The 12,877-nt window shown below is 33.5% G+C and overlaps 1 protein-coding gene across 13 annotated transcripts in view; it reads left to right on the top strand.

Moving 5' to 3' along the window:
- DMD (dystrophin) overlaps positions 1-12,877 on the top strand; it is a 2,282,798-nt gene that overhangs the window by 1,197,699 nt on the left and 1,072,222 nt on the right. The gene's annotated exons all lie outside the window — the stretch shown is intronic.

Genomic DNA, 12,877 nt, shown 5'->3' with positions numbered 1-12,877 from the left:
TTTTTTCAAAGCTTGTGCCCTCTTCTGCGCTTAAAGGCATTTTTTAAGAGACTCCTGCTAGGGGGATCTTGGTGCCTGTGTGTTAAGACGGCAATTAACTTTTAGTATCAGTGCTTACATTAAATTTTCTCTCTTTCTGCTTTACTAAAGCAGTCATTAAAATTCAATGTGATTACCATGAAACTTTATCATAAAACCCTGCTTTGCTTAGAACACCTTGATTTTTTTTTGAAAGCAGCCTTCTCAGTTTATATATACATTGCTGCCTTCCTTAGACTATCAAATTGCACTGTGTCTCATTAAGAAACACTAGGTTGAACCTCTATACTGTGTTTTATCTGAGAAAAAAAATACTGCTGCAAAAAGTTTGATTTGTTCAAGTTTTAGAATGAAAATTTCTTTGTAACAAGTTATTTGAGTTGCATACTATGACATTGTATGTCTCTTTATTTCAAGTAATTTTGCAATTAACATGTGGTTAGGTAAAGAAGAGAATGATTTGTTTTTTTTAACATATTTTAAAAGTTACTAAGAGAGGTTTTACTTTTAGTAAGAGTTTAGAAAAAATAACCAGAACAAGTAACTGGACTTGGAAGATAAATACACCTTTACACTTGTAAATTTTACCTTTGTACACTTGGGTTATGATTTAATCATTGAAACACCTCTGCCTTGAAGTAAATGAATTACTTAGAGTGTATGCTGTGTTTTAATAAAGGGGAAACAGTTATGGATTCTCAATTGTACGTTTGAATGTTGTAATTTTTTGCTGTATTTAATAACCTCTTTTTTCTCTTGTGAGGTTTACTTTGGAAATGAGGCATGCTCAATAATAGGCTGACATTCAGCTTCTCTGTTTTAAATTTAAATGCTGTATGTGTTTTTATCACATCTGGAATGTGTGGGGAGAAAAGATACCAAGTTTTATTATTTAGATTAAATTGTAGAATTGCAGATTGATATTTTTCAATGCATTTTCATTATAGTTTCTGCCATAGAGGCAGCATGAGGGCTTTCAGGAAGATGGAGTGGTGTAATTACCAGGTGCACACGTTCATTAATCCTTCCTGGCTAGAGAAAGCTTCAAGTTCTTCTCCAGTGGCCCATTCGTAAAGCTATAAATATCTAAATTGTGTCAGCCAAGAAGTCACACAGAATGGTGGCTCTTTTTGAGTTCAATTTCATGCACTGTTGCTTTGGTCTTGTGAGGAAAGCTCTGAATTCCTTAGGATAGTCTTGCTTGTAAAGTTCCAAAAACAAAATATCAAATCATTAAGGATTTATTTTAAAATACACACTCTTCTTTTACAAACTGGATGATTGCCATAATGTGGATTATGAATTTTTTTTGCCTTATTTCTTTAGAACTCCCCTTTTATTTTGTATGATCAAGATTATAGTTAAGATTTTGGTGATTTTTAAAAAAAGATTTATGGCTTATTGTCCATCAGCCTCTCCACTACTTCAAGCCTGTGTACCCCTGTATATTATCTGTAGTAGTGAAATGTTTGCATTGCATGTAGAGGCTATATATGATTTGGTCAAAAATAACACTTAGAGGTCTTCTGTAAGAGTGCTTATTTCATCATTAAATATCCCTTAATAAAAATAATTCCAGAAATATTATCTATGTACAAACTTAAAAGACAAATGTAAAATACTGTGATGTGAATAAAAAGTATAGCAATACACTTCAATAATATCCTTCTTATATTTTCCCTTGTTCTCAACTGAAATAACTAAAGTAATAGAGACGTCAGCAAGGAATTTGCTGTTTCTTTGTAATACACCTAGAAACTCATTTGATAAGAACAACCTGACACTGAATGTAACTTTCCTCATTAGAACGATTCAATTTAACACACATACACAAATATATTTTAAAAATAATGATATGTCCAGAGTTTTTCATATTCTGTACAATAAAGGAGAACCTTCACTTATTCAAAATAAAGATATAAAATATGTCTTAATGTTTTACTTAAATTTTAAAGGGCCTAAAATATAATAAAGTTGTTTTTTAATTCTTTTATATGTTTGAATGTGCCAGAGTCATTGGAAGTAAGAAATTATTTTTCTTAAGAAGATTTTGTCCATAATATTTAAAACTATTTTCTTTTCCCTTCATTTCACAATTTCAATACTTACGGATTTTTCTACTTTAAAAATAACAGTAGTTATTATGATCTTAAAACAAACGTTTAAGAGCACATTCATTTCTCTGGAGACAATACCAACCACACTTTTATTATCAGCGAAAGAAAGGGCAGGGCATACTTTTATTTGAAGTTGAGTATAAAAATGCGTGTATGTTTGAGTGCTATTTAAAAAGATAAGTGAAGAGACAAATATAGGATCCAGGAACATTTTCAGCCTGGCTTTTACTCTCTCTGAAAATCTAATGAAGCTCTTGAGCATCTCTTATCTCAAGGTACATCAGGAATTATCTAACACTGTGATCCAATGGGAAATCAGTATATTTGTATAAGGAAAAAAACTTGTTGTTAGTGAAAGCCAACTCTTTTAAAAAATAATAATTACAGCATTTGCAGTATATGAGCATAATACATTTACTCAACCTCCCTGTCTTTAAAAAATCGACTTCCGATAGTTGTCTACTTTCAAATTGAACATATTTGCTACCTTGAGGAAACATTGTAATGTAGCCCATATATGGTATACATCCTAAAGAATACTTGAAATGATAAAGGAAATTCTCCTGCTTTCTTTATTCTGTTGAATAAGTTAAAATATATTAACAATTTGCATATCACATTGTGTTTATCATTGTGTGTCTTGGCATGTCTACATGTACATTCATGTGTACAAGGGCATATATACTTACAGGCCAGGGCTACTTAAACAACTATTTATTTGAATACGTCAGAGAAAATCTCCAAGATACAAAGAAGCAGTTATTATATATTATGTAAGTGTAGAATTAACAGTCACCTTTTTTAAAATGGCAGAGAAATTTAATTAATTACATAAAATTTCTAACCTCAAGACATTTTCTTTTTGGAGATAAGGAATACTGAGGTACTCATGTTAGTGCAGACTCAATGAGACCCTAATAAAATAGACAAAGATAAATAAAACCATGATAGCCAATAAATAACAAAAATAAAATAAACCATGGTTCACTGGTATGTTGGTGAGTATCTCTGTAATATCTGCCAATAAGGGTCTCCATGGATTTGGAGTAATGTTCAGAAACTACCTGTACTAATAATGACAGTGGAGGGGACTCCTGTAGCTAAATTCTGCTGCCTTTGCTTACAGAAATGTAAATAATAAGGATGTGTCATGGCATTTCTTGGAAGGAGCAGTCTTGTTTCATGGTCTGACTATATAATAGTGCCTAGAGAAACACAACCTCAGCTTACTAAACTCCCTTGATGATTGTCACTTTGTCACTGAACTTTGGCCATACCTTTCACCTCCAGAGGCAAAAGACAAGCAAGGAGATGATCTCCTCATCTGGTTTTTAAACAAGTATATAACTAGACAACTAGATTGTTTCCTAAACCCACTCTTATCCGTGTAAAAAAGGAGTCATCCTATCACTTTCCTAGCCATTTCCTGTATAGTCTTAATTTGGGAGCATGAGAAAAAAACTATTTTCTTTACTTACCTTGGCTGGGTTTTTGAAAATTTCTTTTTTGTTTAATAAAAATAACATTTTAAAAGGTAGTAAGCCTCTCATAAGCAGTTTTATCTGTTCTAAAATAGCTTCTTTTTTTCTTTTTTAAATTTTATTTTATCTTAAAAACAAAGTATAATAGCAATATATACTCACTAGAACACATAAAACAGGATGGAGTTACATAGAGAAATAGATCATTTTCTCTGTATCCCTTCCTCTAATATTAACATTTAGGTGCCATGTGCTTCTCCATTAATTTTCATTTCAGCCTACATTTTCTTCCAAGAGTAGGAGTAGCAGCAAGGTAGTTTAGACATGATATAGTTCTCTTATCTTAGCCTTTTGCTTATATGCTTTCCTAGGGGTTGACTTTCCTCATCTAAAGATGTTTCAAGCAAGTGCTCACATTTGTTGTAGCAGAAGACACTAATTGTTCTCACTAATGATTTGGAAAGGAACATCAAAATCTGGGAGGATCATGAAAGAAATGTCAGAAATTTCCTTTCAGCTGCCATTCTCCTTAATACTGTTATCAATAAATTCAGCATCTTATATGTGATAGCAAAAAGTTGCTGCCCTTTGTTTTTGCGTCCTGAGAGTCTTGCCCAATACCATGGTAGCAATAACAATGTTGAGAAAATTGCCTCTTCTATGATGTTCAGATCCTGAATGAGCACCCTTACCTCCATAAATACAGGTATTCAAGTATTTTACAGGTTTTAGAGTTAAATATAGCACTGTTATTCTAATTTAAGCATGCCACCACCAGTGGCACCAGTAATGTGGAAGAACGATTGGCAATGCCAGCTATCTGAAGTTTTCATGTGCCAAGCGCCATGTTAGTTCTTCACAGTATTGCATTCCATCCTCACAACAAGAGTGTGCCAATGAATGTTGCTGTGTGCCAGTACCTAGGCTAAGGACTTTGTGCACATTACCCTGTTTTATCCTCACAACTTTCCGTGTTATTTTTATTCTCGAATGAAGAAACAAGTTCTCTGTAGGTGATGCTGTCATTTATCCACTTATATCCTTTCACATCCATTTAACACTTTCCCTGGTGTGCTTTTACTCCCCAAAACTAGCTCCCTAATCGCTTTGTTGGAGGGTGACCTTAAGGCTGCCCAAGCCTACTTGGTCTGCGTAAAGAGAGATATGAGTCTATCTTGGAATTTATGTCCCTGTGTGTGGGAAGCCCTTAATGGCTGCTGGTTGTAGACACGTAAATATGTGAGCTCTCTTGTTCCCAATTGAGAAATTCAGGGGTGTGAATGGCACTGCCACCCTGGGCTTTTATTCCATCTATGTGTTTGGTCTCTTTCCCTTCCCGATCTCAATTTGCTTTCCCTTACCAGTGTTTCCTGAAAATATGTCCCATTATATCATTTTTGCATAAAGCTTCACCTCAGAACTTCCATTTAGGGAATCCAAACTAAGATATTTTGTAAAATAGGAACTTCATTGATAAAATTTCCAAACTGTCTTAGTAGATGGCCAATATAAGACCAAGCCAAATCTTTCTGAGTCCAAATTCCCTGTCTTTAATTGACAGGATCCATTATGACACATTATTCAATCTTTAGTCAATAAACACTTGCCACATGCCTATTTTATGGCATGTTATATTTACACCATATTTACGATAGTATGGTTAATGAATATTTTATATGTGTACACCTGAAATTCTATTGACTTCTCTGAGCCACAGTTTTTTCATCTATAAAAGCAGCACAATCATGTTACTTACCTCATAGAGTGAATTTAAGAACTAATGAAATGATATATGCAAAGTGTTGTTGAGAGTCACTATTGGCAATTACTCATGCTCATTAAATATTAGCTGTTTTATGATTATTGTTTCATTTTCAATGTCTAATATCCTATGCAAAGAACAAGAGGCATTGGTACAGGCATTGAAACTTGAAGCTTAGAAGAAAAAGTTAATTAACTGGTGCCCCACTAGATGCCTCTAACTGCTGGCTCTGTGTATCCCTTTAGCCTTGGCTCATCACGAGAAAACCTTGGAGACATTTCTGCTAGACTCAGCAGATCAATTTAAGAAACATGAATGACATTTTTCTTGAAATGTAATCAGTCATAGCAGCCTTTTTCTAATTTCATATTTTGTAGTTCTTAGTAAAAATTAAGCACAACTTTTCTTAAAAAAGAAAATGGTATAAAAATGCATATCACTTTTTCACTTTATTATTGTAACCACATCAAAGTATTCAGTGTGAAGACAGTAGCCAAGTGAACTCTTCTTGTAATGCTCAGAAACCATTTTAGCAATGGTAAAATTGCTGCAATTTATATTCATCAAATTGCATGATTTGACTTATTTTAGAAAAGTTATTAACTTCTGAAGAGAATGCTTCAGAAGCATTTAAATGAGTGCAAGTTATCACCAGTGGTATACATAAATTTTATATAAAAATATACTTCTAGAAACTATATTTAGTTTGCTATAGTATTTGTACAAGGATTAATTCCTATTTCATTTTGTAGGAATTTATTTAGGAATGTCTATGGCCTGCCAGTGTAAAGGAGACTTATCACAAGAGCTTTTACAATAACCTCTTTTTTTTTTTTTTATCAAAGGGGAGATATTCTAGAGAAAAAAAAACAAAACACATTATTCTGCATTTTTATTAAGTCACCCTGTAAGTCAGCCCTGAAATAGGATAGGTAGAATCTTATATTTATTTATTTCTCAGAAGTTTATTGGAGGTGATATGAATGATTTTAAGATACTACCAACTAACAAAATAACAATTTAAAATTAATTTTCAAAAGGCCTTAACAAATCTTATTCTCCTTATTTTCAAATTCTTTAAAAATTTTTTTTATTACTAATGTAAGGTCTTTTGATGTAATCATCATAGTAAATCCAACATGATATGTCTAAGTAAGTTACATGGATTGATTGACTCTTCTAAATAGTAAGGTAGATGGCACTATTACTTCTATATGAGAAATGAGGAAGCAGAGGTATAAATAAGAAGCTTTTCTGAGTCTATAGAGTTAGAAAATGGCAAAGTGGGAATTCAGACCCAAATAGTAAGACTCAAGGATACCTTTGTTATCAGTATGCTTGTATGAAAACCTAAGCATACTAGAAAATCTAAGTGCTAGTTGGAAACCAGAATAAACATTTTGGTGTATCTCTTTCTGGCTGTTTTTTCTATTCTGACAAACATATATGACGTATATATGCACACACACAAACACACAAATTCCTATTCACAACTTCTTGTATGTTGACATCACAATGTACCTTATACAGCTGAATTATTTTATATATGATTTCATGTTTTTTCTAAAGTCTATGTGTTTGTCAAATATCAACTTATCTATTCAATAGGAATATGGGATGATCTTTGCTTATACATATATACATACATGCATACATACATATGTATATAAAAACAAAAAAATCAAGTATGTTAAGCATTCACCAAAAATCATATGCCGATCAGTAAAATATATAATTTTTTACTGCCAATTACATATGTCATAAAAATGCTACCTATAATAGAATGAAAACGAAACACAGCAATATTGGGACACCTATTCTCAAGCAACAGCTTTAGGATTTATTAGCTATTCCCCATGAAATAACTCATTAACTTGCTACTGCAAGCATCAAAAGAAGGATTATTTAGGACACTTGCAAAATGATACAAAGCTATGTTTAAGGGTGGGTAGAGCTTGGTGGGATATAGATGAAACAACACAGGCCCTTGAGTTGGTAATTGCTGGATCTGCATAGTGGGTATGTGGAAGTTTATTATATTATGCTCTTTACTTTTGTATGTATCTTCAGATTTACATAGTGAGTTAATAAAGAAGGGGAATTATTATTGACTTACATTATAGAGTTTATATAAAGATGAAATGATTATTTTTAAACTATAAATATTTTATTAGTATAAATAAGATACTATCTCTTGAAAACAGCACATCTTGATTTTGCATATGCAAAATAAGATTATTTTAATGAACTATGTTACACCAGGGATTAGTAAGTTACACATAATAAACAAAGAAGGTAGCATTAGATACTTGGCCCAGTGACCTTTACTGTGAGTGAGCCTCCAACTTTTTCAAGTTTATTGTATCATTTAAAATACATAAAAATAAGATAGATATGTGTGTCCAATTGAGATAGTATAATGGAATGGAAAGAACATGTGTTATAGAGTTAGATAAATGGGGATGATAATTGTAATAATGATAGAGAAGAATATACTAATAATGATGATAGCAGATTCTTTATGTTGGGTTATATTGTGCCATGCTCTCAGCTCGTCATCTTTGTGCATTGACTCATTTAATCTTCACAGCAAACCTATGAGGTATAGGTACCATCATGAAGAGACCCACAGAAGTTATATAGCCAGTAATTATTGGAGCTGGAAGAGATACTCTGCTGCCGTTTGTTCTGGTTTTGTAGTCATTGTTCTTGCCTTTTCAAGTTACCAGCTCTAAGACCTTGGGCGATGCTTTAAGTCTTAATTGTCTCATCTGCAAAATGGGGAGAGCAGTAAGTGCCTTAAAGGTTTATTGTCACATTATATGACTTACAGTGTGTAAACCATCTGTGTTTAGACAACTAGAGGTGCTCAATGGATGACTGCATTTGTTATTAGGCTACATCTAATCTATGAATTAAAAACTAGGCAGAAATATGTCACGAATTGTTTAAGAGTCAAATACCAACTACAGTGAAAAATACTTAAAACTTACTAAGCTCATAGTATGTGTCAGAATTAACTACCTTAAAGCTCATAGCAATCCTATATCATACATACTATTATGCTATTTATATATGATAAAATTGAAGCAAGGGAAGTTAAATAATAGATCAAAGATCATATGCTATTTTTCCATATATAACCATCTGGCTAGCCAGACTACCTGTTTCCTTCCATCCAACCACTCATCCATCTACCCATCCATCCACCCAGTTACTTCTCCCTCTCCCACCATCCCCTTCCCTTTCCCTGTCTCTGTCACTCATCTTTATCTATCTATCTATCTATCTATCTATCTATCTATCTATCTGTCATCTATCTGTCTGTCTGTCTATCATCTATCAGTTATCTATCTATATCTGTCATTTATCTATGGTTTTTTTTTTAACACTACCATGTTTTATGAATTACAAGACTGAAAAATATTTTCATTGACTTACATTAACAAAAGACCACACTGTGAATAAAAAAGCAAAAAACACTGATCTATGCACATATGGAAGAGAGGTCCTAAACAATAGGGATGCAAAATATCATGTGATCATAACATGGCAGCCCTATAAAACTCACAAAGCAATTTCATGTAAGCTATTTCATTTAACTCTTACCACAATCTATGAGGTTACTATTTTTATTTTTCTCATTTTACAGGTGAAATTTAATATAGTTTCCAATAAAAAATTAGTATGGTTAATAAATATCCTGATATCTTACTCTTATAACCCTACCAATCATTTATAGTAATTAGTAAAATAAAGTAATAGGAAATAATACCTTTGATACTAATATTAAATTGTAATCATATGATTAGGTAATTTCAATTAGTGATTTTCAAGAACCTGTAATATGGTAGCTTCTTCCTACTGATGTGTTTGAATTTATTTTAAGCATTATAACTTAAAAGTAAATGCACATTCACATGGAGATAATAAATTAGTGTGAAATGGCTGTATTTTCCTCTCTGCAACTTTTAACACACAGGAAATCACTGTTGTCTTAGAAATCAAGGAAATATAGTATTTGAGGTGAAGTTATTCTTTCTACTATACCCACACATTTTAATATAGTTCTCTCACAGTACAACAGAGGAAGAAGCTTTCAGACACATTTGCTGCTGCAAGGAGCATGCTGCGTGGAACTTAAAACACCTTCCCTTTCAAACTCCTTGGGACTGTTTTTATCCAAGTGACTTCAAAGGCACTAAATTTAACATCCGTTGGAGGCACATCCAGGCATATTATATTGAAAGCCCCAGTGACTAAATGTGTTACCACTATTCACAATGTTTATGTGTGTATATGCCTTATCTATGATGTCTTGCAAATTATGAAAATTGTATTATTCACAGTAACAAAACTACTTCCAGAAAATTTCTAACAATGGTCTATTTTAAAATAACTTACACATATGTGTCATGGGTCTTAACATATACTCAGTCATAAAACTTTGTCACTTTTATGTTTCCATCATATTTTTTTTGCCAGTGAAGGTTTTGTTTGGTTTTCATTTATGATTATATACTTTTAAAAGATAGATTTCAAACTGTGAATATTTATTTATTTATTTTTGAGACAGTGTTTTGCTCTTGTTGCCCAGGCTGGAATGCAGTGGTGCAATCTCGGCTCACAGCCATCTGCCTCCTGGGTAGCTGGGATTACAGGCATATGCCACCATACCAGACTATTTGTTGTATTTTTAGTAGAGACAGGGTTTCACCATGTTGGCCAGGTTGGTCTTGAACTCCTGCCCTCAGGTGATCCACCCACCTCAGCCTCCCAAACTTCTGGCATTACAGGCATGAGCCACTGTGCCCGGCCCATGAACTTTAAGAAAGACCAGAATGTCCTTAAGTAATTGGATATATTATTTGACATAATGAAGATTAAATATGCTCCTTAGCCACGACAATTTTATTTATTATTGTTTCCATTTTTAATTTTCTCAAAGATCCTTGTCAGTGTAGTCTTTTGGTCTTCCTTATAAGTGTATTTTAACGGGATGTAATAATAAGATAAATCCCAACTTTTTAAAGTTATATCCACATATATTACTTCCAAGTGCTAACAATATAAATGAATTAGAAGCAACTTTTATTAAATCAGATTTTAAGTTATGTTACAAAAAAATATGACGTTGAGAGTGTCTCTGTAACAGCTTCTCTGTAATATACATTCTGAGGATTGGTTTGTCTTCAGTTTTGATACGATTTTAATAAGAAAAGTAAAGGGGAATCCAGACCCTTCTAATTTATTAATCCAGAGAAAATTAGTCCATGTTCTAATAGTTTAAATTTTTCTATTAAAACCCATGTGAGAATCCATATGAGTGGAGTGGAGAGGAGTTCAGTTTGAAAGTTGGCAGATTTGAGATGATTCTATGGCAACAGAAATGTGCTTGAGGGAAATCAGTTACAGCATCTTCTATAATTGTGTCACCTAGATTTTGCCTTAGGAATTTCTGGATTTCCATAGAACATTGTGACCTCAAATGCTTTGTCTTAATAAAGAAATAAAAGCAGATTAGAAGAATTATTTGCCTACAGCTTGTGGGAAATGGGCAAGTCTTAAGACTTTGTTAGGTACCCAGCATGAAATATATTTTCTTGAGCCTCATAATCACATTGAAATAGAAGGATTGAGTTAGACACAGTGGCCAATTAGTGAACGACAGTCTTCAGTATCTAGTAGACACTGAACATTTAAAGAAGTATTTGTACTTTTAACTGGAGTGAGAGACCCTGGGAGCCTACAGCATACAATTAGTGATCACTATTTAGATTGCATGGATTTAATGTGAGGGATCAATTACTTGTCTAATAAGTGAGCCTAGCCTCTTGCTCAATATCGTCTGCTTCATGAGGGTGAACTGTGCTGTAGAAATGTGTTACAGGGTTAGCTGCTGATTTTTTGAAATGAGTGGTTAAGTCAACAATTCTTAGGAAAATTCAGAGTAATACATTCTTGTGAAGTTGCGTAACTATGTACAGGATAGTTTTATACAGGAAAAGATTGACATGAGGGGGAAAAACTTTAGGTATGAAATTTAATCTCATTCAATATATTTATATTGAGCTCCTCCAAAAATACGGGGCCTTGTGTTGAGTGCTGAGGATAGAACAAAAGCAGATAAAACATGATCATAACCCTTGATTTCATGATCTAGTAGACCTATAAAAATTGTCACAATCTAAAGAAAAGAAAATGTAAATTAGTTCAACCATTGTGGAAAACAGTGTGGCGATTCCTCAAGGATCTAGAAAAAGAAATACCATTTGACCTAGCAATCCCATTATTGGGTATATACCCAAAGGATTATAAATCATTCTTTTATAAAGACACAAGCACACATATGTTTATTGTGGCACTGTTCACAATAGCAAAGACTTGCAACCAACCCAAATGCCCATCAGTGGTAGACTGCATAAAGAAAATGTGGCACATATACACCATGGAATACTATGCAGCCACAAAAAGGATGAGTTTGTGTCCTTTGCAGGGACATGGATGAAACTGGAAACCATCATTCTCAGCAAACTGACACAAGAACAGAAAACCAAACACCACATGTTCTCACTCATAAGTAGGTGTTGAACAATGAGAACACATGGACACAGGGAGAGGAACATCACACAGTGGGGCCTGTCGTGGGGTTGGGGGATAGGGGAGGGATAGCATTAGGAGAAATATCTAATGTAGATGACAGGGTGATGGATGTAGCAAACCACAATGGTACATGCATATCTGTGTAACAAACCTGCACATTCTGCACATGTACCCCAGCACTGAAAGTAGGTAGACAGACAGATAGATAGATAGATAGATAGATAGATAGATAGATAGATATTCCAACCAGGGTGTGCAAATCCAGAGAGAGGATGGAGGGGGTTCTACCTGGAGGACATAAGAAAACCGTGTTGAGTGAAGGGTGATTTGTGGGATGCCAGGTAAAATATCAGGCCTGAATGCTGAGTGAACACTCAGTGATTGACTAGATCCCATGGACAATAATTTCTTAAATTATGATGGTGCTGGTGCTAGTGTTTATGACTGTCATTCTCCATGCCAGACACTTTGCCATTTGGTAAATGTATAGTGTGCTATTTTAACAAGCATGCACAAAGCTTTTACTGTAATGTATCCATGAGGATACTGGGGTTCAGAATTTGATAATTTTTCCACGGTAACAGCATGGAGTGAAATATCTGAAATTCAGACCCATATCTAATTAAGTTCAAAGACTGTATAGATATTTCTTCTCTTTGTGCAAACAAGGATAGGAATGGTTCCATATTATCATGGAATTCATCAGATTTTTTAAAATTGTAATGCCTTGTGTTGATGAAGAAGGGGTGATATTCAGTACATATTCTTAATTGTTACTTTGCTTAACATTCCCAATTTTTCTGTAAGATAGATAGTGTCGATAGAATCCCCAAGGGAATTGAGCAAGTGCAAGTAAAATAACCAAATTGTAAAGC

The sequence above is a fragment of the Sapajus apella genome, unplaced genomic scaffold (genome assembly GCF_009761245.1).
Source record: "Sapajus apella isolate SASKATOON/1434 unplaced genomic scaffold, GSC_monkey_1.0 scaffold17, whole genome shotgun sequence".
In the NCBI taxonomy this organism is placed as follows: domain Eukaryota; kingdom Metazoa; phylum Chordata; class Mammalia; order Primates; family Cebidae; genus Sapajus; species Sapajus apella.
Note: the sequence above shows the minus strand (reverse complement) of the source record. Positions and strands in the feature narration are given on the sequence as shown.